This window comes from Stigmatopora argus, chromosome 4 (genome assembly GCF_051989625.1).
Source record: "Stigmatopora argus isolate UIUO_Sarg chromosome 4, RoL_Sarg_1.0, whole genome shotgun sequence".
In the NCBI taxonomy this organism is placed as follows: domain Eukaryota; kingdom Metazoa; phylum Chordata; class Actinopteri; order Syngnathiformes; family Syngnathidae; genus Stigmatopora; species Stigmatopora argus.
This window is the reverse complement of record NC_135390.1, coordinates 4,458,788-4,481,131: the sequence shown is the minus strand read 5'-3', so window position 1 is coordinate 4,481,131 and position 22,344 is coordinate 4,458,788. Positions and strand designations below refer to the sequence as shown.

At 40.5% G+C, this 22,344-nt stretch overlaps 1 protein-coding gene across 1 annotated transcript in view; it reads right to left on the bottom strand.

The window, feature by feature from the left end:
* ncalda (neurocalcin delta a) overlaps positions 1 to 20,285 on the bottom strand; it is a 33,898-nt gene extending 13,613 nt beyond the window's left edge. Inside the window, exon 1 of the mRNA XM_077598686.1 lies at positions 19,968 to 20,285. The gene's annotated coding sequence lies outside the window, so the exon portion shown is untranslated. The remainder of the gene's footprint in view (positions 1 to 19,967) is intronic.
* Positions 20,286 to 22,344: the final 2,059 nt, after the last annotated feature.

Here is a 22,344-nt window from a genome sequence, read left to right as displayed (position 1 = left end):
CTCGTAGATATCTTTACGGGAGGGAGATGCGGCGAGAAATACAGAGCGATCCTGTTCTCATAAGCACTCTCTTGCATATTCGGATGCATGGCGGCTGCTTTGGGAACCGTCTTTCTTATATGCTCGTATCTCAAATTTGTTTCGTAGTTTTCCTCATATCGCAAATTTCTCGTATGTTGGGACACTCATATGTCATGGTATTACTGTAAAGCAATCGAGGGTTCAAGCTCAGGTTCCATCCTTCCTGTTAAGAAAATCATCAAAATGATCTTACAGCATTTTTAAGTTGTGAACCTGATGCTTCCACAGAAGCCTTTTGCATTTAAACACTTGCATGCAGCTTCATTCTGCTCTTAATTTAGAAACACTTGCACGTAAAATGCTCCCAAATATAGCTGCATATCGGCCAAACACATCTGTTAGTCCTTCTCGAGAAAAACTTCAAAAGGAAAATTTACTGTTCGTCAAAGTGCATAGTAAGCAGCCAAACATGGTAATGTTTTTGTTCGTAGCATAGTTTACAGTGTTACAAAGGAAAATGTAGTGTAATTTCAGCTCTGATAAAGTATGGGCCATGGCTAAAAATAGGACACTGACTTTTCTGACAAAAAACTTTTTAATACCTACCAAATCAATCAAACTGCACAGTAGATGACTGCTAAGCATGTCAGGCTCACAATTTTGAGATAAGCAGTCTTGGCTCTATCTTTCCTCTTTACCGGTGCCTATGTGAGTTTTTTCAAAGTACTCTGGTTTCCCCCTATTCCCTAAAAATCATGCATCGTAGGTTGAATGAACACTCCAAGTTGTCGGTAGGTGTGAAACGTGAGTGTCAATGGTTGTTTGTCAACTTGTACCCAGGAACTGGCTGACAATCAATTCAAGCTGTACGATGCCTTACTCGACTTCTGTAGGCCCAATTACACCTGTGACACTTGTGAGAATAATGGGTAGAGATGAATGGATGAATCAAACCAGAATGACTGTGAGTTAGACTGTAATAAAAGAAGCATGGCCTGGAACAGGTTTTCCCTGTCTGACCGAACTGTGTCAGAGAGGGGTCCGTTTATGTGTCCTTGTTATTGCATCTCTGATTTTGCAAATGATATAGTTCTGTTGGTTTCATCTGGCCACAATTTTCAACTCTCACTGGAGTGGTTTGCAACTGTTGTGTGAAGGGGTTGAGATGAGAATCAGCACATCCAAATCTAACACCATGCTCATTAGTTGGAAAAGGTGGTGTGCCCTCTTTGGGTCAAGTTAGTTTATGGATGAATTTGTAACCAAAATACAGTCTGCTTTCATTTTAAAGTCACCTGCTGTAGTATTCCACAGAACCTTTCAATTCAACGGTAGTATGCCATCCAATAAAATATTCTTCAGCAATAGACCTAAATCACACCTGCACATCTCAGCAAGAATGTACATGAAAACTTCCAAAACAAGTAGAAAAAGCAGTAGTATAAAAGCAACAATTGTAATAAGATCTCTTGAACAAAAATCATGTATTTCTTTCTCTTGTACCCATTTCCATACCTATGCCTTGTACTGCAACTTACACCACCATCTTTTAAGGCAGTAACCATAGCAACACAGTGTTCACATCACATAACCATTGATGAGCTTTCTGGTTGAATGCACTGACATGTTCATCCACTTATACATGAGTACACTCTCTACTTGCAGTTAAAACAAATGCTGCGACTGCTTGAGTGTCTACATGTGTGGGTGTGTAGGTGATGTGTGGGCGAAGGTACGTGAGGTGAGTAGCAGGCAGCCTATTGTGATGACAGTTCGTGTGAAAGCTGAAATGAAAAAAGGCGCAACATCAGTGATTCTCAATGTGTTGTATGGGAGAGGAAAGTAAAAGAAAAATATATCAAAAGGGTGTTAGGAAAAACTATTATTTATGTATTTCTGCTATTTGCAGGACTTCAGCCTGGCCCCGGCACCCTGCATTTAGGGTGGGAGGACTTTAGTTTTTGCATATATTGGCTGTCATACATAGATTAAAACTTTTACATATAAAGGGTTTAGAGTTTATTGGCAATGATAAACAGGGTGTACCATGTTAATACAGTGGCACCTCTACTTAGAAAATTAATTCGTTACAGAAGTGATTTTGTGTAAATAGCTGGGATAGGCTCCAGCACCCTCCGCTACCCTTGTCAGAATAGGTTTTATGAAAAAGGAATTCATGGACACATAATTTACATTGAATTCACATAATTCGGTTCACAATCTTTAATACACCATAAACCGTTTAAAAATATAAAAGTATACTAATATGAAGGTCAAAGGGACACAAATCAGGAAATCACCACCAGCCAGAACTGCTCCACCATTGTCCCAGAAAAAGATGAAAAAGTGCATGGAAGAGGAGCTTTTGGTCGACCTAATTCGCTCAAACTGACGGTGACCAGTACTCCATTTCCGGCCAGCTTTAGCGTCCACCTGGAGTGCGTAGTTTTCAGGTCAGACTGGCATCATTCCCATATGTCGCAACCGGTGGCCTCTACCCCTTAACGGGCTTGCTCTCGCATCCACTGCCACGGCGCTAACCTCGGTTACAGCATCAGGGGATGCAGCTTTTGTCTAGCCAACGGGAGACCAGCAAGGTTTTGGGAAATCCAATGGGAAAGCAACACGACAATTTAAAAAAACATGTATACAGGAAGTATATTTATATTTCAGTGGATGTTTGATTTAGTTCAGATTTTTTTCGTATCTTTGGACAAAATTTTCCAAAATCTTTTTATAACCTCAACATTTCGGATGTAGCAGCCTGTGTAAGTAGAGGTGCTGTTTTTTTGGGAATGCCGAGCGAAGAAAGGGGCTCAGAAATGTTTTTGAATGATACACATCCAACTCTAGCACCGAATTAAAAATCGAATATACTGCGGCTGTGAATATACTATAGTTACATTGAAAATAACCTTTTCTCCCCACCATACATTTAACCGTACATGAAAATAATTCCGTAGCAGAGCATTAATACTTTGGGTTTCAGTTACATGTGTTCTGAAGGTTCTCTTTAAGTCAAATTCCTTGAAAAATTCTGACAATATTCTGGTGACCAGGCGAAAGCTGAATGGAGGGTAACCATAACTTGAAATGGTCTCCCTACTCCATTAGCTTGTTATAGTAACAATGCAAAAGCAAGAGTCGTCATTGACATCATTGATTTGGATTGAACAGGAATCTTGCACATGCACTCGCCATCACTAAAAGGATAGTGGTATTTTACAAAACAAAAACATGAAACACTTTTAGAGCAGCATTATTGTATTCATTTACAGCCAAATTATATAATCGTTAAATTAAAAGTAAAAAAAATGTGAAGGATGTAGTATCAACACATTCAGCATCACCTCAACTTATTCCCACATAGACTTAAGGCAATTACAGGGGCGCCTCTACTTCTGAAATTAATTAGTTCCAGGACATGTTTTGTAAGGTGGATTTTATTTGTACATCCTTTAATTTGTTCCACAAAAAAACTACCAACTCAAACCTTTAAAATGATCAGTGTCCCAATTTTGCATAAAAGATGTGAGATAAACAATAAAGGCAATTCTTTCTCTTGTAGAAAATGATTTATTAATATATTAAAATGAACAAGAAGCATGCAAAAACATTTTCTATTTGTGGATGTGTATAAGTGTAAGGAGGAAGCTAACGTTAGGCAGCACATGAAGCACACGAACACATGCATATAAACACACTTCTAATCAACATCAAATTCATTCATTCATTCATTTTCTGAACCGCTTATCCTCACAAGGGTCACGAGGTTGGTGGAGCCTATCCCAGCTAACTACGGGCACCAGGCGAGGGACACCCTTAATCGGTGGCAAGCCAATCACAAGGCACAAGGACACGGACAACCATTCACACTCACACTCACTCAAAGGCAACTCAGAAATCAACCAGCGCACATGAATGTTTTTCGGATGTGTGAGGAAACCTGAGTACCCGGTGAAAACCCACGCAAGCCCATGCAAACTCCACACAGTGAGGACCAACCTTGGATCTAACCCTCGACCCCTGAACTGTGTAGCCAATGCGCTAACAACTTACCCGTTGGGCCGGATTTAGGCTAATGATATGATTCATTAAAAAGATAAGGTGACCCCTCGTCCTTCAATTATGTGCCTCAGCTGGATGTTCATGAATCGTAGACATTCAGAGGCTTTTCTATTTAAACTACAACTCCCATGATTTCTACCAAGTAGTTGCCATGGTGATGTTGACGTCATCCACACTTGTATGGGCAGCGCCCTCAAACTAACTATAAACTGCAATACCACACTGAGGACCCAACTGTGATTGAACCCTTGGCCCCAGAACTGCGAAGCCGATGCGGATGCCCTAAGCACACAGCCGCTGGCCCGCCCAAACAAAACAAACTAGTCTTAAATAGATTATTTTTCCAAAATAATCGACCTGTATCCAAAGGAGTAACAGTCTCTCCACCTCAATGTTTAGGGACGACCTCTTTTTTTTTTTTTTTAAATCATAGCTATGTTTAGAAGTCGTCGCTTATGATGCTTCCTTCTGCTACAATGTCGTAGCGATGGTAGTTGAGTACAGTTGTATTGGCCTACAATATCAGTCATGGATGGATAACAGGGCCTGCTTCTTTATTTCATTAATTGTAAATAAAGCTTTTACCACACTCAACAAAAAAGGCCAGCTAATGGGAGGCCAGAGGAGTGTAGGGATATTGTCAATCAGGAGGCAATGCTACAGCGACAATTTCAAAATAAAATAACGGATCAGTAAATATATTGACGCTTTGGAGGATTTCGTAACTTGGATCTTGTTTCTGTATATTGGAACAGTAATTTGCACATCAAACTTGAAAATTTCATATGTAGAATCATACGTAAGTCGAGGTACCACTGAACATTGGAACGGTAAAGGAATCAGATGAGTTGACTTGGTACTTGTTTGTACTACCAATATTAGCAGTAATGAGTTTGGTTTCCGTGTCTTTGTGGCTTTGGTCAACCTGACATGACACACTTGGTTGTGAAGATGAGGGTGAAGATGCGCTTCTATAAATCACATAAAATGTGTCATTGTTTTCTTTATGGCAAAAAAACTCAAGTACATTGGTTGTGAAGATGAGGGTGAGGCATGAGCTTGTACAATTCAAGTAAAATGCTTGTAAAACCTGCATACAATGTGTCATTGTTTTCTTTTTGGTAATGAGAATAAAACGAGATAGAAAGCTATGAATATTACTTTTCAAGTGTTGTGGCCAGTGTTGTAAAAAGTAAGTAAAGAGTTTTAAATATCGGTACAGCAAAAAAAGTAGTTTTGTTATGTAACATAACGCATGTAACGTCGTTACACTGGTCAAGGCTAACACTCTCAGTAGCACTGCTAAGAAAATTACAGGTTTGGTAATCCAGTTTGCTCTACTACCACCAGCCTATTGATTCAAATAAAAAACCATGGCATTAAATGGTGGTGCAAAAAACATGTTACAGTACAACTTATAACTAGAATAACTATAGTAAGTGCACAAAAATGAAGATGTGTTGGTTGATTACGAGTAGTAGTGCATTCTATAAATAAAAGAGAGCAGCCTGAAGGCAAAATCTGAACCTACCAATGTTTCTCATTAAGTATGCCTAAGGGAGTGACCAGACCTCTCCTTGCTTCCTGTGCAGGAAAAAATAGAAACAGGATATAGCATCATGGAAAATAACCAATAGGACGGAAGTCACATCAGGGGAGGTCAGGAGACTGGATTACTCTAAAACTTGTTGTTTCTGAAAATACAGAGGGCTGGACAGCTTCACTTTCTGTCATAAGCTTTAGTGTCTCAACCACATCCCAATTAACATCTTAACAAAGCATTATAAAACAAGAAAAATAAACTTTCAGATTTGGAGTAAAAAATGCACGTCCTCCTGCAAAAAAGGTTCGTCCATCTCCTTGTGCCCTGTGATTGGCTGGCAACAAATTCACGGTGTCCCCCACCTACGAGAGTTTGGTTGGTTGGCTGAGATAGGTTCCAGCACCCCCGTGACCCTTGTGAAGATAAGTGGTTCAGAAAATGAAAGAATGAATGAATTTGGTGTTATTTAAATGTGTATTTATATGCTTTGGGTGCCGCCTAACGTTAGCTTGCTCCTTACACACACCTCTCGCAACAGCTCCTCGTGAAAAGATGATCCAATGCCTTTCAAATATGAAGAAAAAGACTTTAACTAAAGCTCCCAATAACCTGTTTTTATTTCATTTAAATGAAGTGGAGAGGAAATATTTTCACTGTGAGTACGGTACTTAAAGTATTTCCATTTTTCTTAATATATTTCCTACAAAATCTGCACACTTTGATCAATTTCAGTTGGTAGTTTTGTGAGGACTGTGGAACGACTTAGAGAATTTACATATAAAGTACTGCTATACTTACAAAAATTTCAACGTATGAAAAAAGTTCTGGAACCAATTAATTTTGTAAGTAGATCAATAAGGTAATTGCCACAGTTGTCTCAGCAATTAAGTATAAACACTCCAAACTACACGATTCAACTGCTTCCATACATGTTCATTAAGACGAAGGGCTCAAAGAAACCCATTTTAGAATAGTTCAATGTTTTGTTCTTAGCCATTTGAGTGTTTTTTGTGTTATGGTTCATTGTCCTAAGTAAAGACCTACTACGGATGACTGGCACCCAGACTGAGAATGAGACTGGACAACACAGATCACCAACTCCCCCCCTCTTTCCCCTGTCCACCATCTACACATCAAGGTGCCTAGGAAGGGCAAAAGGCATCATAAAAGACAATACACATCCCCGCTTCCATCTCTTCAACCTGCTGCCCTCTGGCAGGCGCTACAGGACCATAACAAAACAAACAAGCTCAAGGACAGATTCTTCCCAAGACCAGTCACCATACTCAACTCGAGTTCTGCACCTAGGAGGATTTAATCAAGTCTAATTTCTTATCTGCACCTGCACTAAGACTCCATTGGCTGCTAACAACTTTAGTCACTTTTGTACCTGACTACTTATTCATGTGACATTCAATTCAATTCTTTGCACCACGCACAGATCCAAGACCATTTCTGCCAGGTCAAGAAAAGCAGCATCAAGGCATAACCAAGCCTTTTCGTTATTTGACAGTAGGGCTGCGTAAATATCAATGAACAGTGTGGATTAGACACAGGGGCACATTTTAGAACACACAAATAATGCACGTAAGGCAACAACGTACAAAAGACTCTCATAAGCTTTGTGGCATAGCAACATGCAGTTTTATGCAAACATACTGATTCTAGTCAATCGTTTTTTGTATGATTTTTACACATGTGACCTTAAGAGAGCATGGTCCTCGGCTGATAAAGAAATCAAGTGATTTGTAAATATTTTTAGATATGCTCAAGAAAGAAGCTATGCTCTCGGGTTTTTGATGTCTGTAAAACATCTCAGTAAGTCACAGGCATTCATTTTGGGCAGCAAAATCTAATCCAATTTTGTGACTCATTTACTCCAGTTGTAGCCAAGAGCTGCTCTGCACCTTGAGGAACACTCAGTTCTAAATGCAACTAGTTAACAAAAATATTTATTGTAGTCTATTATTCTGAATCCCTACCAATCATCATTGGACTGGCCGTATAGTGTACCCGATTTAGGTTTTATATAACAAAACTGGCATAGAACACTAGATTTGAACTTCTAAGTATTAATAAAAAATCTGATTTGAAGAACAGAACAGTACAAGACATGAAAATATCTAAAGCGTCAGGATTTAGTTTGTGTATTTTTTGAGACATTATCACTTTGTTACGACATGAACTATTGACAAACAATTCATAGGATGTCGGCCTCAGCTCTGGGGTCCTGGGTTCAAATACAGGTCAGTCCACCTGTGTGGAGTTTGTCCTCCCTGTGCATGTGTGGGTTTTCTTCGGGTACTCTAGTTTCCTCCCACATTCCAAAGACAGGTATGGTAGCCTGAATAGAAACTCTAAATTTCCCGAGGTATGAGTGTGAGTGTGAATGGTCTGTCCGCCTCCTCGTGTCCTGCGATCGTCCGGCCACTGATTTAGAGTGTCCCCTGCCTTTGGCCCGAAGTCAGCTGGGACAGGCTCCAGCACCCCCCACGACCCTAATGAGGATACAGCGGTTCATAAAATGAATGAATGTATTTGTCTGCTATGAACAGGGTGAGTATTTCTAGTTTTCACTTTTCTGCTATCAGTTGAAGTTGGTGCACATTTATTTATTGCAAGTTATGTGATTATGGATTGCCTGAGATGTAAAAATAATTTATTTATTCATTCATTCATTTTCTGAACCTCTTATACTCACAAGGGTCATGGAGGCACTGGTACATCCTGAATTGGTGGCCAGCCAATCGCAGGGCACAAGGAGACGGACAACCATTCAAGGCCACACTCATATCTAAGGGCAGTTTGGAGTTTTCAATCAGCCTACCCTGTTTTTGGGATGTAGGAGAAAACCGGAGTACCCGGAGAAAACCCACGCAAGCCTGGGGAGAACATGCAAGCTCCCTACAGTGAGGACTGACCAGGGATCGAACCCTCGGCCCCAGAACTGTGTTCATGTTTCAAAAACATGACGTGGATTTCCACGGTGTCTTACTAGAGAACGCTTGCAATGCCCTGGTTGACAAGAGATATAGGGGTGTGTCCAATTTTATGAGACCTGTTGGGGTCAGGTTCGCGATTTATAGATTCCTCTAAAATTGATTGATATTAATGAAAATGAATGCAATTTAAATTTCCCTGTGCAAAAAATAGACAATGAGTTTGTTAGTGAAAAATTGACCATCTTGGTCACATGGTCCCTCTAAGACTCAGGAGCTTCAGGGAGCTTTAAAGTGCTTAAAAAAGATGACCTTGGGGACAAAGGAAGGAAACTATGAAAGGTCAGTGAATTGTGTTGAAATCCATGTTTAACAAAGGGGTAAGTGCCAAACACAATTACAGAGGAGCCCGTTTTGACAGTTGTGGAATACACTGAAAAAAGCTTCTATGACACTGTTGATGAATATTTGCTAAATAAGAATATTGGATCTTTTTGAAGAGTTAAAAAATGCTAACTTAAAATACTTCATATTTTTCATAGATGACAGTGTGTAAGAATTTTGTTTGTCCTTAATGTTTTTTTGTTGGAGCATAATCTTTATTATACTGTACCAGTGAAGTCATCAAGAAACACAATGCTCATTCATCAAACAAATAATAAATACCTCCAGATGTACATTTATGAACAAAGTCATAATTACTATGTTAAAGATGAAAAACAAATGAAAAATGCAGTATATTAATCCACTAGTTTTATATTCTGGTGTGTTTGATAAAAAAAAATTCATTTATGGTGCGCCTTATAATCCAGTGAATTTTATAGTCCACATGTGCTTCTGTGACTGTTTAAATAGAGTCATGCGATTACACTGGAATGTACTGTATGTTTATTTATGACTGCGCCATACATGGTTTGGTTGGAACTCAATCAACTTTCACATTACAACTTCATCAATAAACTCTTGAGTCTTGCATTGTTTCTGGTGTTGACATAATGTTAACAGTGTTTAACTCAATTGTAAACTTGTAATACGTATATAAGAAAAAATCAATCTACTTCCCACTACCATTACTTCCAAAGGGGAACATTATTTCATGATCTCAACAATTTTAAGATTAACTAGCATCGGGGAATGGATTTAGTTTACCCTCACAGGTTCCACATAAAGAATATATTGTGATTTTTCATCCAACTTCTTTCTTTTTCTCATGTCAGACACATTATGTAGGTCTGACACGCTATTCAGTCTTTGAAAGGAATGAGTTTAAAACTCACTCCCTTGAGTATTTGTCTTTGCTCTTATCTGTTCATTTCCCTTTTTCCTTCTCACACTTTCTTTCCATTGGTTTTTTCTGACTGTGGTCATAAATTAGTGGTTACATAAACTGTCTTCAACTTAGTTTCCACTAGTGTTACATGAAACCCGCTTAAGTGCAAAACAGGATGTTATGGAAACATAAAGAAGTTCATCCTAAATTGTGGTCTTTTTGGGATAAACGTCGAACTTGCAATTCAACTACAGAAAATGTGGTGCCCAGTCCGTATTTTAAGTAAATATTGCATCTCTGATTTGTACATGTAATATAAGAGGTGGGAAATAAAGCCCAGTTTTAGGATGACATTTCACAGAAATTTGCAATATGGGAAGTAAACCATAGTATGTGGACATTAATTTCTGCTTCGGTTGAATAGCATTTTTATTGTATACAATATGGGCACCCCAGTAGACGAGTGGTTACCACATCGGCCCCATAGTTCTGGGGTCGAGGGGGGTTAGGTCTCAGGTCCTCACTATGTGGAGTTTGCCTGGGTTTCTTCTGGGTACTCCGGTTTCTACCCACACCCCAAAAGCATGCATGGTAGGCTGGTTGAACACTCTAAATTGCCCCTAAGTATGAGTGTGAGCATGACTGTTTGTCCGTCCCATTGTGCTCTGCGATTCGCCGGCCACTAATTCAGGGTGTACCTCACCTGGTGCCCGTAGTTGGCTGGGACAGCTTTCTTTTTCACTTTGGCTTTTTGAGTGGCTCTGCCACAGCCCGGTCGTTTCGCCATGATAAAAGGTTGGCAGCAGCTCCACCGAACCGTTAGCTATATGCTAATCCACAAAACACAGGCACCTTCGCATAACTAATGCAGCCAATCAATGTCGTTAACATTTACTCATGACGCGGAAGTAAACTCACGTGACTTGAACCGCATCATATCATTGGCTGGACACAGTGTCATAGTTTTATCCATAATTACTGTTTCTTGTCGATAGTGAGTGACAGGCTGCCACTCTCTGAGTTGTGGTGCAAAATGGCATAGAAAAAACTGTAATGTGTTTATTTTTTTTACAATTCAGGTTGGATTTTATTTTGTGCACTGCATTTGTTTGCTGTGCGCGGAGAACACGAGAGTAGTGCGCAATTGCGTACATGCGCAGCTTAAAGGGAACATTGGCCGCATTCATCTTGGCAGGGAGCCGCAAGCAGCTCGAGAGCCACGTATTAATCACTCAGCCGCCTCTTTAACAGTAATTACATTTTATAATTTAAAGATAAATTGCAGTTGTATGAAAAATACACTCTCCAAAAGAACAATTTATATGCACTGGCCATACGCTGAATTTGAATCTTTTATTTCTTTTTCCTTTAGTGTGGTAGTGAAATTTCTGTATATATGTTTAAATTCATCTTTATCATTGGTGCATACGGGGATATGCTGGTTCGGACTAGGTCCCAAAGCAGCCTGCGTAAGATTTATTAAGATTTTAAGAAAGGTGTTTGTTAAGATAGTGATGATGAATGATGTCCCTTGAACATTCAGTTGCGAGGGTCAGGGGTCCCGTAACGGAGACAACCTCTCTGTGAAGGGAAGATAAAAGATTATTTTTATAAAGATAATGGTTAAAATCTATGTTCTCTGTTTGACTTGGGCCAAGGGTCCCATTATTGATTAAGGTTAGGAATTTTGGTTGAGATTAGGAACTCTGGTTAAGATTAGTCCAAAGGGCCTCGTATTGATTGAGATTAGAAACTTTGGTTAAAATTAGGTAAAAGTGCCTTGCATTGGTTGAGATTAGGAATTTTGGTTAAGATTAGGCCAAGGGACCCATATTGGTTGAGTCACAAGACCAGTGCAAGGTATAGAAGAGTCCAGGTTTCCAGTCGAGTTTTGGGCTAGTGGCCCAGGGTTGGTTGTGGTTAGGTCCCGAGACTAGTACCGAGTACTTCAAACTAGAACCAGAAGAATGTGTATGGGAACCCTCGAGTATGTGGCTCATTTTTCGGATGTTTTTAAGTATGCATGTCCCACAAGCGGTACCTGCATGTGCACACACATGTATCCATGTGAGAACGTCATATCAGAAACCCAAAATATATTAAACCTAGTGTTAAAAAGTTTTGGGGGGGTTCCGTCCTTACACAAGACTTTTTCATTTGCGGGGAGAATAATTTATTTCTATTGTTGTTTTGTACTTTTTGTAAAATCACTTAATTAGTACAAGTCACCTTAAACTATTAGAATTTAGAAGTTGAAAAACATAGTGTTACGTCAAAGAATTTCCATTCAATGGATAGTGGAGAAAGGGTGCTAAAATCCAAATCTGACACCTCAAAGAGGGAGCCGTGGGGTTTACTTATATTTAAGAGCTTATGTTAAAATCATATGAATATATTTAAGTGCCAATGACATTAGTGCCAAAATGAAAGTGCGAAAAAGCCTCACAGTAAGTATCGTCCAAATCTCCAGATATTTTTGATACATAAACAGCAGGTGAGAGATTTCAAAAATACAACATCGTCACCGCACGCTCGTAAAACAGAATAGATGCAAAAATAGGAAAATAACCTATTTTAAAATCATAACAGGGCTCGACATTATTGACTGGCCGAATGCCTGGGACAGCCAAATACTCTTTTCGGCCAGCTAATTAGATTCTGACAGCTGCCCGAAAGGGAAAGTAACGTTTTGATTGTGATGTAAAATAAATTAGGAAAATCACAATCGCTTCGTCTGTTTTGTTTCATGCCCATTTTTGACACATTTTCGTGTTTCTGCTGCTCGTGTGAAATATTTGTCTATGTTTTCTTAAAGGCGCTGCCATTTTGCAACGAATATTAGTTTTTTTATGCAGGCCAGTGCGCATCTATCATATTCGGTTTGGGATTTCGTCTGCTCATTGTCTTTATACCGGTCCTCGTAAACATAAAATTAAGGCAGGTGGATTGCGACCTCAGGCAGGTAAGATAGATGGGTTACCTGCCCTATGGGCAGCTGGCTTAAAAAGTTAATGTAAAACCCTGCATAAACTCTTAAATAGCTCATCCGAAATAGTGTTGTATTTGAATAAAGGAATAAATAATTAAATAAATAGATACATGAGACTAAAACTAAGGGGGATATTACTTTTAGAACCATTATTGGTCAGTGTACAATTCATTCCTTCCATGCTTGTGACCCCGAAGAAACATTCCCGTCCAGACATGTAAGAATCAATAATCTAGGCTCATATATAAGGAAGGTATGCATATATTAATGTCCCGCTCAGAGGAGACCTTGACTTATTGTTTCTCATTTAGACCTTTAGGATGTAAAGTGCCTTATTTCCTAATCCTTCTACTTTCTCATTTTATTTGTTGAATTCTGGACCAATAAACCTGTATTGACTCTTTAGTCCTTGACACCTAAAGTTACGAATTCCACATTTTTTAAAACGTTTTTATAAATTGTTGGATCCTTTACTTTGTGTATCTTTTCTAAATGTTCATTAATTCTAATTATGAGGGTCCTACTTGTTTTCTCTACGTATATTTTATAATATTTTACACAAGAAATCACATATACTATATTCATGCTGTCCCAATTGAGACACTCTGTGATGGGTTGGCCCCAACCCATAGCCCTGTGAATGATAAATGGTGAGCATCCACACAAGATGGCATATGGACCTGTTCTATTTGTAGGTTGCATGGCCGTGTGAACTAAGCTATCCGCCAAATTTTTATTGCATCTGAAGGATGTTATTTAAAGATAAGTTGGGGGAGCAGCCTGGTGGATGAGTGGTTAGCACGTTGGCATCACATTTCTGAGATCGAGGTTTTGATCCCAAGTTCGGTCCTTCCTGTGTGGAGTTTGCTTTTTGTTTGTTCTCCCTGGGCTCGTGTGGGATTTCTCTAGGTACTCTGGTTTCCTCCCACATCGCAAAAACATTCCTGGTAGACTGATTGGACACTCTAAATTGCCTCGAGGTATGACTGTGAATGGTTGTCCACTAATTCAGTTACCTGGGATAGGGTCCAGTACCCCACATGACCCTTGTGAGAATAAGCGGTATGGAGAATGACTGAATGAAATATAAGATGGTGTTAAATAACAAGAAACATACATTCAAACAACATTAAATACACCACAAATACTTTATGTTTAATCTTTCAATCGCACATTACTTTTTGTGACCTGCAAAACACAGCCATCACATAAGTGATTAAAAACTATTAAAGAAGATTCACATTAGTTACCATTCATTATAATACATACGCACGCGCACACATGCACATACAGTGCCTTGAAAAATAATTTGCCTTTTCCTGATTTCTTTTTTTTTTTTTTCAAATTTATTACACAGGTTTCAGAGCATCAAATCAATTTTTGTATGACACAGAGACAACCCAAGGAAAGAGAAAATGCAGTTTCTAAATGATTGTACAGTGGTACCTCGACATACGATCGTAATCCGTTCCGAGACTGAGATCGTATGACGAGATTCTCGTAACTCGAGCGGACGTTTCCCATTGAAATGAATGGAAAACAAATTAATTCGTTCCAACTCTCTGAAAAAACACCAAAAACAGGATATTGGATTGGAAAAAATGTTTTATTTCTTCTAATTCGCCATCTATTAACAAAGTAACACATAACTAGCTGTTTAACAGTAATAAAATGTGTTTAATCTAACTAAAATTGGGCAGATTTCGCCGACGGGAGACAGAGACGTTTGGGGGCGTGGGGGTTCGTTTTTTTTCCACGACATCGCACTCGTAAACGGAACAAACAAATTTAAATTAACTTGGATTAATAAATACAGACACTCAAACATATGTTTAATGTAACTTTACACAAAACTGAATTCTAATTTTGTTGTAATCTTTTGTTACCTTCGTTTTCCAGGTTGGCGGTTTGCCACGCCTCCACCCTCACGTTCGCTATCGATGGGCTATTTGCTGTTGTACTACATATTCCCTTCAAAATATTCCAAAACTGATTCACACAAATGTCCTCACAATAGGATAACCCACGACCACTTGCCAACGAGAAATAGTCTTGTAGTACATTTTAGCGATCGCTCCGCTGCTCATAAAGACCGGCTCGCAACTCCCTCGTTGAAATGGCTCTGTATGCAACCGCTTTGAACAGCGCCTATGAGAGAGAGTTGCGACCAGAAATATTACAAAGAGGGAATTGCGAGCCACTGCCGCTGATGTTCTTAGGAGCAGCGAACGAGAAGTAATATAATACTCCTCGTAATAGATAATAAAAATAACAGGAAATGCAACAGCTCATCTTACCCACGTATTGATTGTGGGTAATGAAGTTTCATTCTGAGAAAGAGTGCCATTGCCTGTCGGCGTTGTGTGCACGAGTATACTTCATTACCCAGAAAGCCCTCTTTTTGCCCGCGCATGCGCGTTGTGCGTTTCCTGATCCATGCGTAGGAGGAGAAACTCGTCTGAATTAATCGTTCAGTGCTCGTAGATATTGTTATACACGAAAGATATGCAAAAAAGCTTGGTCGCATCACGAAATTTTGATCGCATGACGGGCGAATTATTCGATCGAAATTTCCGTCGTAAGACGAGAATATTGTATGACGAGCGGTCGTGTGACGAGGTACCACTGTATTTACCAAGGCGAAAAAAAACTAACTTTTGTGAAAAAGTAACTGCCTCGTTTGTTAAATCACAAAATAACCGTGACTAATCACAAAAGTAGGAAAGCTGAGTTCAATTTCACAGGCCACACCCACACCTGATTACCACCACATGTGTTGAATTAAGAAAACACTTGAATAGAATGTGTCAGACAAAGTGAAGTAGGCTACAAGATCAGAGCATCATGCCACAATCCAAAGAAATTCAAAAACAAATGCGGAAAAATTGATGGAGATCTATCACTCTGGAAAAGATTACAAAGCAATTTCCAAGGGGCTCTAGCGAACCACTGTCAGAGCCATTATCCAACAATGGAGGGGAACTGGGAACAATGGCAAACCTTCCCAGGAGTGGTCAACAAGCTAACATTACTCCAAGACTGTGACGAAGACTCATCCAGGAGGTCACAAAAGAACCTAGAAAAACACAGAAATAATTGCAAGCCTTGCTGCCCTCAGTGAAGGTCAATGTTCATGACTCTACTAAAAGAAAAACAGGCCAAAGCTGGCATTCAAGGCATAGTTTTAAGGCGAAAACCATTGGTGTCCCAAAAGAACATAAAGGCTCGACTTACGTTTGCCAAAACACATCTTGATAATCCTCCACACTTTTGGAAGAAAATTCTGTGGACTGATGAGTCAAAAGTTGAACTTATTGGAAGTTGTGCGGCCTGTTACATTTGGCAAACAAAAATGGCACACCATTCCATCAAAAGAACACTATACCAACAATGAAGCATGGTGGTGGCAGTGTTATGGTCTGGGGCTGCTTTGCTGCCTCACGACCAGGACGGCGGGCTATCATTGTTGGAAGAATGAATTCTGCTGTCTACCAGCAAATTTTGAAGGAGAACCTCAGTTTGTGCGCTCAAACTCGAGCGCTCTTGGAGCATGCAGCATGACAACGATCCAAAGCATACCAGCAGATCCACTTCTGAATGGCTAAAAAAAACCTATGTTAAGGTTTTGGGTTGGCCAAGTCAAAGTCCGGACTTAAATCTTATTGTAATGCTGTGGTGTGATCTGGAACGGGCTATTAATGTTAGAACACCCTCTAATATAGCAGAATTAAAACAATTCTGCACAGAAGAGCGGGCCAGAATTCCTCCAAAGCATTGTGAAAGACTCCTCACAAATTATCCTAAACACTTGATTTCAGTTATTGCTGCCAAAGATGGTACAACACGTTATTAGGTTCAGGGGGCAATTACTTTTTCACAGAGGGCCAGACACATTTGTATTTTTTCTGCCTTGGTAAATAGAAGAATTTAGAAACTACATTTTCTATTTCCTTGGGTTGTCTCTGTGAAATACTAAAATTGGTTTGATGATCTCAAACCTTATATGTATAAATATACAAAAAACACAGAAATCAGGAAGTTGCAAATACTTTTTCACAGCACTGTATATGCAGACAGCACATACATATAAACAGATAGGAGGCTGCAGGATGTCTGATAAAGCTACTGCTGCCGTATGGTGTCTGTCTGGTGGCAGTTCATTCATAGAACTAATCCACTTATAAAATATTCCTGAAAAAAATTGGACTGTATGTTGTTTTTAAATCCAATTACTTTGTAATATGCTATACATTTTATACTAGTAAAACATTGAAAAGAATCATTAGTCATTCTAAACCACTTGCTACCTGGAATCAGGGGTTAAAAATAGTTGCAACCCAGTGGCTACTGTGGGATAAACTGTAAATTACTAGACACAAATCTCCTGTAATTAGGGATTAACAATACAAATATAAATCTGTAATAAGACACTTAAGACTCCTGCAGCATGAGATGAGGTCTACTCTTTTAGTTGGACTGGGTGATGCCTTTCAAGATTATGATGATAAAGCAAAGAAAGAGTTAGTGTGGGTTTTAAAGGAAGCATATGTAAGAATTGCAGTACATTGTTTATTAAATGGCCCATACATGTTGACAGTGTCTAATGCGAGGTATATCATTATATAATTGCTGAGCTTTGTCAGTGGTCCGTAAAAAAGACAGATCGTGGAAGGTTAACTCCTTGAAAAGTAGATCTTGGAGCAAAAAACTTTGAACAACCCTGCAGTAAGTCATGTGTGATAACTTTCCACAAATGTGGTATGTTAGAAGTGCAATCAGTGGATTGGAGTCAGGTGCTTCTCGTTTCAGCACAACCTCCTTTGGTTAAAGTCTGTGGAACAAAAATCTGCACCTGCAGCAGCCCCCCCAGGACTGCTTTGCTCACCCCTAAATTCTAACCCTAACAATAAAGTAGATTACGGGAGGTTGTCTCATTGAAAAGTAGATCTCGGAGCAAAAAAGTGTGAGCCCCACTGACATAAATTATGTTCACATGATCATTGCTAACACATACCTGTCAACCTCTGCCGATAACTGCCCTTATAAATGATTATGATTCCCCTTACAAACCCCCAAAAAACCTTACAAACACCGTACGAGTCGTACGGTGTTTGTAAGGTTTTTTGGGGGTTTGTAAGGGGAATCATAATCATTTATAAGGGCAGTTATCGGCAGAGGTTGACAGGTATGCTAACATTAGTGTTTGCTAGTCTCTGTCTTTTCTGATTTAAATGCAACAATATTATAATAACCATTTGTGACAAAACGCAGACCAGGCCCATTTTTACCAAAAGGTAGATTGCAAAGCACTTATCTGGCAGCCCAAAGAGGAAGCCGATGTTGTGCTAGTGAATCTTTTCATCCTGGTTGCAGTACCATTTATGGCCACCAATGTTTAATTTGACCTCTCATCTCATTTTCTGAACCGACTTATCCTCACTCGGGTCGCAAGGGGTGCTGGATCCTATTCCAGGTGACTTTGGGCCAGAGGCGGGGGACAAGGAGACGGACAACCATGCACACACACCCATACCTAGGGGCAATTTGGAGTGTCCAATCAGCCTACCATGCATGTCTTCGGAATGTGGGAGGAAACCGGAGTTCCCAGACGAAACCCACGCAGGCCCGGGGAGAACATGCAAACTCCACACAGGTGGACGTGACCTGGATTTGAACCCAGGATCCCAGAGCTGTGAGACCGACGCGCTAACCCTGGTATAGAGGTTCACTCGCCTGAGTTCGGGGTGAGCAAGCGTGGGCTCGATTCCCGCTGGTGGCGGTATGATTGAGAGTGCGGATGGTCATTTGCCTCTGTGTGCCCTACGACTTAATGGTCACCAGTCTAGGGTGTAGTCTGCCTTTCGCTCAAAGACAGCTGGGTTAGCCTCCAGCAACCCCTGCAACCCTTTTGAGGATGGGGGGTATGGAAGATGAATGAATGAAAAAAAAAGTCATTCTCATTGAAGTTTTATCAAATGGATTGGACATCAAGCGCCATCAATGGCACAAAAATATAAATACCATGGGCGTGTGGTCAACTTTAGCGTGTTATCAGTGTATTTGGTTATTATTCCATTTTAATAGCATTGATTTAGATTTTTTTGTTAATATCTCATTTAATTTATTCATAAAAACATAAAAATAATGATTGATAATGTTTTTTTCTTCAAAAGACCACATTTAGGGTTATGTACACCACAGCGAATGTTAAAATTGTGCTCTTTATGGGTTAAACATTCTTTATTTTTTTCTTAATTTGTCGTTTGCTTTCAAATCAAAAACATTGAAATCGACATGAAGACTATGAGACATGAATTGCATGCCACTCATGCTTTTTCATTCTCTCCAAGGGGGGCAGGTGGCAGCTGCTCGGCCCCCCTCCCGTCTTCTTGCAGGCAGGAGCAGAAGCTCCGGCCCACGACTGCCACTAACATTAGAATGCTTTGTGACGAAAAGCCATGTGGCGCATCCCATCACTCGTGTCCAGAGAGCGCATAAGACACTCAGCCCCCATCATGATCACACTCGGCTCCACACCCCTCATCACCCCAACCCCATCACTTCCTGCAGTGGCTTTGAAAGACATCAGCCTGCGTCTGCTGAAAGCAATCTAATCATCGATTGTTCGAAAATCTTCGATCATCAAGTGCTTTAGTTCAGCAGTCCCCAACCTTTTTCTCACCGCAGACCCGTAAAGCTCCTTCTACTTTCTCACGGACTGGCTAATGGGGAGGGCGACAACTTAAGACAAAATTGTGTGGGGGTGGGGTCAGTGCACGAACGACACCCACGACGGCAAAAAAGCATCATAGCAATTATTTATTATTATTATTAGAACAACTTTTCTCATTTCAAGTAGGGAGGCGAGATTGAAAACGTTAATATTTTTTACTCTAACGGACCGGCACTAGGTCGCTCGCGGACCAGTACCGGTCCACAGACCGGGGCTTGGGGACCACTGCTTTAGCTAACCAAATGAAGACTAATAAGAAGGAATGAATACATACCCCCCTGAACAATTAGCGAAAACCGCTAGCTATGCAAAAAAGCAGAACCCTTGTCAGTGCTCTGCTGCGCTCCTCGGTGGAACCAATATTAATCGATAAAATACATTCTACAAACACACATTACGCTTACCTCACTTGGTAGCGACGCACAAGTTGGTCAACAGTCCATCACCCAACACTCCGGCAGTAGACTAAGTTTGAGGAGGCGGTAAGAGAGGAAGCAACAGGCTCGAATAGTAACGGGAAAACAGAAAGATACCTAGCAGCAGTCAGAAGTAAATGTGAGGGGAGGAAGACGAGCTGAATAGCTCATATAGAAAAACAGACTTCCAGAGCCTCCTCTCGTTCGTGCAAAAGGGTTTCTTTCAAAACACGCACGCACAAGCTAACTCTCTCCCTTGCTTGCCCCTCCAGCTTGACGTCATAGGCCACGTGATCTCGCTCTGTGGTGAGGGGAAATGCAATGGGTGGGGAAACACCGAGAGAGAAAAGGGACAGAGAAGCCTGCATTGCCATGGCAACAGAGACACTGCTCTGCAACGATTTCAATAGGTCAATACACACACGCATCCCCAAGTGGAACTGGTAAATGACAGACTGTGGAACCTGTGCAGAAAAAGAGGGCTTATAAGAAAAAGAGGAATTCCTTTTTAAATCAGAAACGGGTGGTTCGCGTGAGTGTGGTTGGCGCATCGGCCTCACAGCTTTGGGGTCCTGGGTACAAATCCAGGGCTTGGTCACCTGTGTGGAGTTTGCATGTTCTCCCCGGGCCTGCGTGGGTTTTCCTCTGGGTACCCCGGTTTGCTCCCACATTCCAAAAACATGCATGGTAGGCTGATTGGATACTCTAGGTATGGGTGTGAGTTTGCATGGTTGTCCGTCTCCTTGTGCCCTGCGATCGGCTAGCCACCGATTCAGGGTGTCCCCCTGACTGGGACAGGCGTCACCACCGACCCTTGTGAGGATAAGCGGTTCAGAAAATTAATGAATCCTTTAAGCTTGGAGGGGTGCAATTGGGAAGCCAAGGTGTTTGTTGGCCTAAGTATTGAATCTAGGCTTTTTGCAAATGGTGGAATTCTGTTAGCTTCATCAGGCTGCAATCTTAAACTCTCACTGTAGCATTTTACAACTGCAGTCAGTTCAATAAGTATTTGAACACACTGCAAGTTCTCCCACTAAGAAATCGTGGAGCGGTATGAAATTTTCATTATAGGTACCTGTCCTCTGAAAGAGATAAAAAAAGAAAAATTTATAAATAACAATGCATGATATTTTTAACGATTAATAAGAATAATAAGAATAATAAGAATGATAATAATGATAATAATGATAATAATGATAATAATGATGATAATGATGATAATAATAATAATAATAATAATAATAATAATAATAATAATAATAATAATAATAATAATAATAATAATAATAATAATAATCGGACATAGGCTTTGTCATCATCATTGACTCGACAAAAGCCTAATTGTCATCGTACCCAGAAACTGCGTATGACGAAATTGGTAGTGCTTCTCCATTGGGTGTGTTTTCCCGGCAAAAGACCCAAATAAGTGAAAATAATTTCAGACTCGTAATTTGGCATTCTGCCGTGATGGATACATCGCATCACTCCCGAGCGGATCACTTACCTCTCACTGTCTTTCACTTACTTAGGAGGCAGATCACCGCCCAACATTTTATCATGTTACCTCACCCCGAAGTTATTACACAGAAGGGATTGTGTGTCGTGTTACCGCAAGTTTAGAGTCCTGATGGATGTGGGAAAAAAACTGTCCTTAAGCCTATTTGTCCGTACTTTGTGAGACCTATAGCGTCTGCCAGAGGGCAACAGCTGGAACAGATTGTGACCAGGATGGTATGGGTCCCCGATGATGTTCCTGGCTCTGCTGAGGTAACGAGGGCTGGCAATGTCTTCCAGTGAGGGCAGAAAACAGCCGACGATCTTCTGGGCAGTGTTAATCACTCTCTGCATGGCCTTTTTGTCTGCTGCCGTGCTTCCAGCGTAACACACTGTGATGCAGTATGCCAGGATGCTCTCCAAAGTGGCTCTATAGAAGGTTACCAGAAGCTTAGTGTCCAAACTTGTGTGATACAGCTTCAAATGAGTATTTTAACACCTGAGAAAACCAATGTTGATATTCAGTACGGTAGGCTTGTTCCCTGCTGAAGCTGTTGCCCCCATGACCTGAGCTTGTATAAGCAGGAGAAAATAGATGATTCAAATGAAAGATGGATATTTTATTTATTTAATTCAGATGCTTAAGACCTTTAACCCTTTGTGAATTTTACAGCGGACGATAGTGCCCGGAGAAGAAGAGGCAACGCTCCAGACCGAGAATTCCATCATTGTTATGGGAGCGTGAGATCTCTCCCCGGTCAGATGGAGGAGCTGTCGGTGCTTGCTGGGCTGCTTGTGTGCTTTGAAGCCCCCGACCGGCCTCTCCGCTGCTGCTGATTAGGTGATAGGACACCTTAGGAGGATCTAGGGA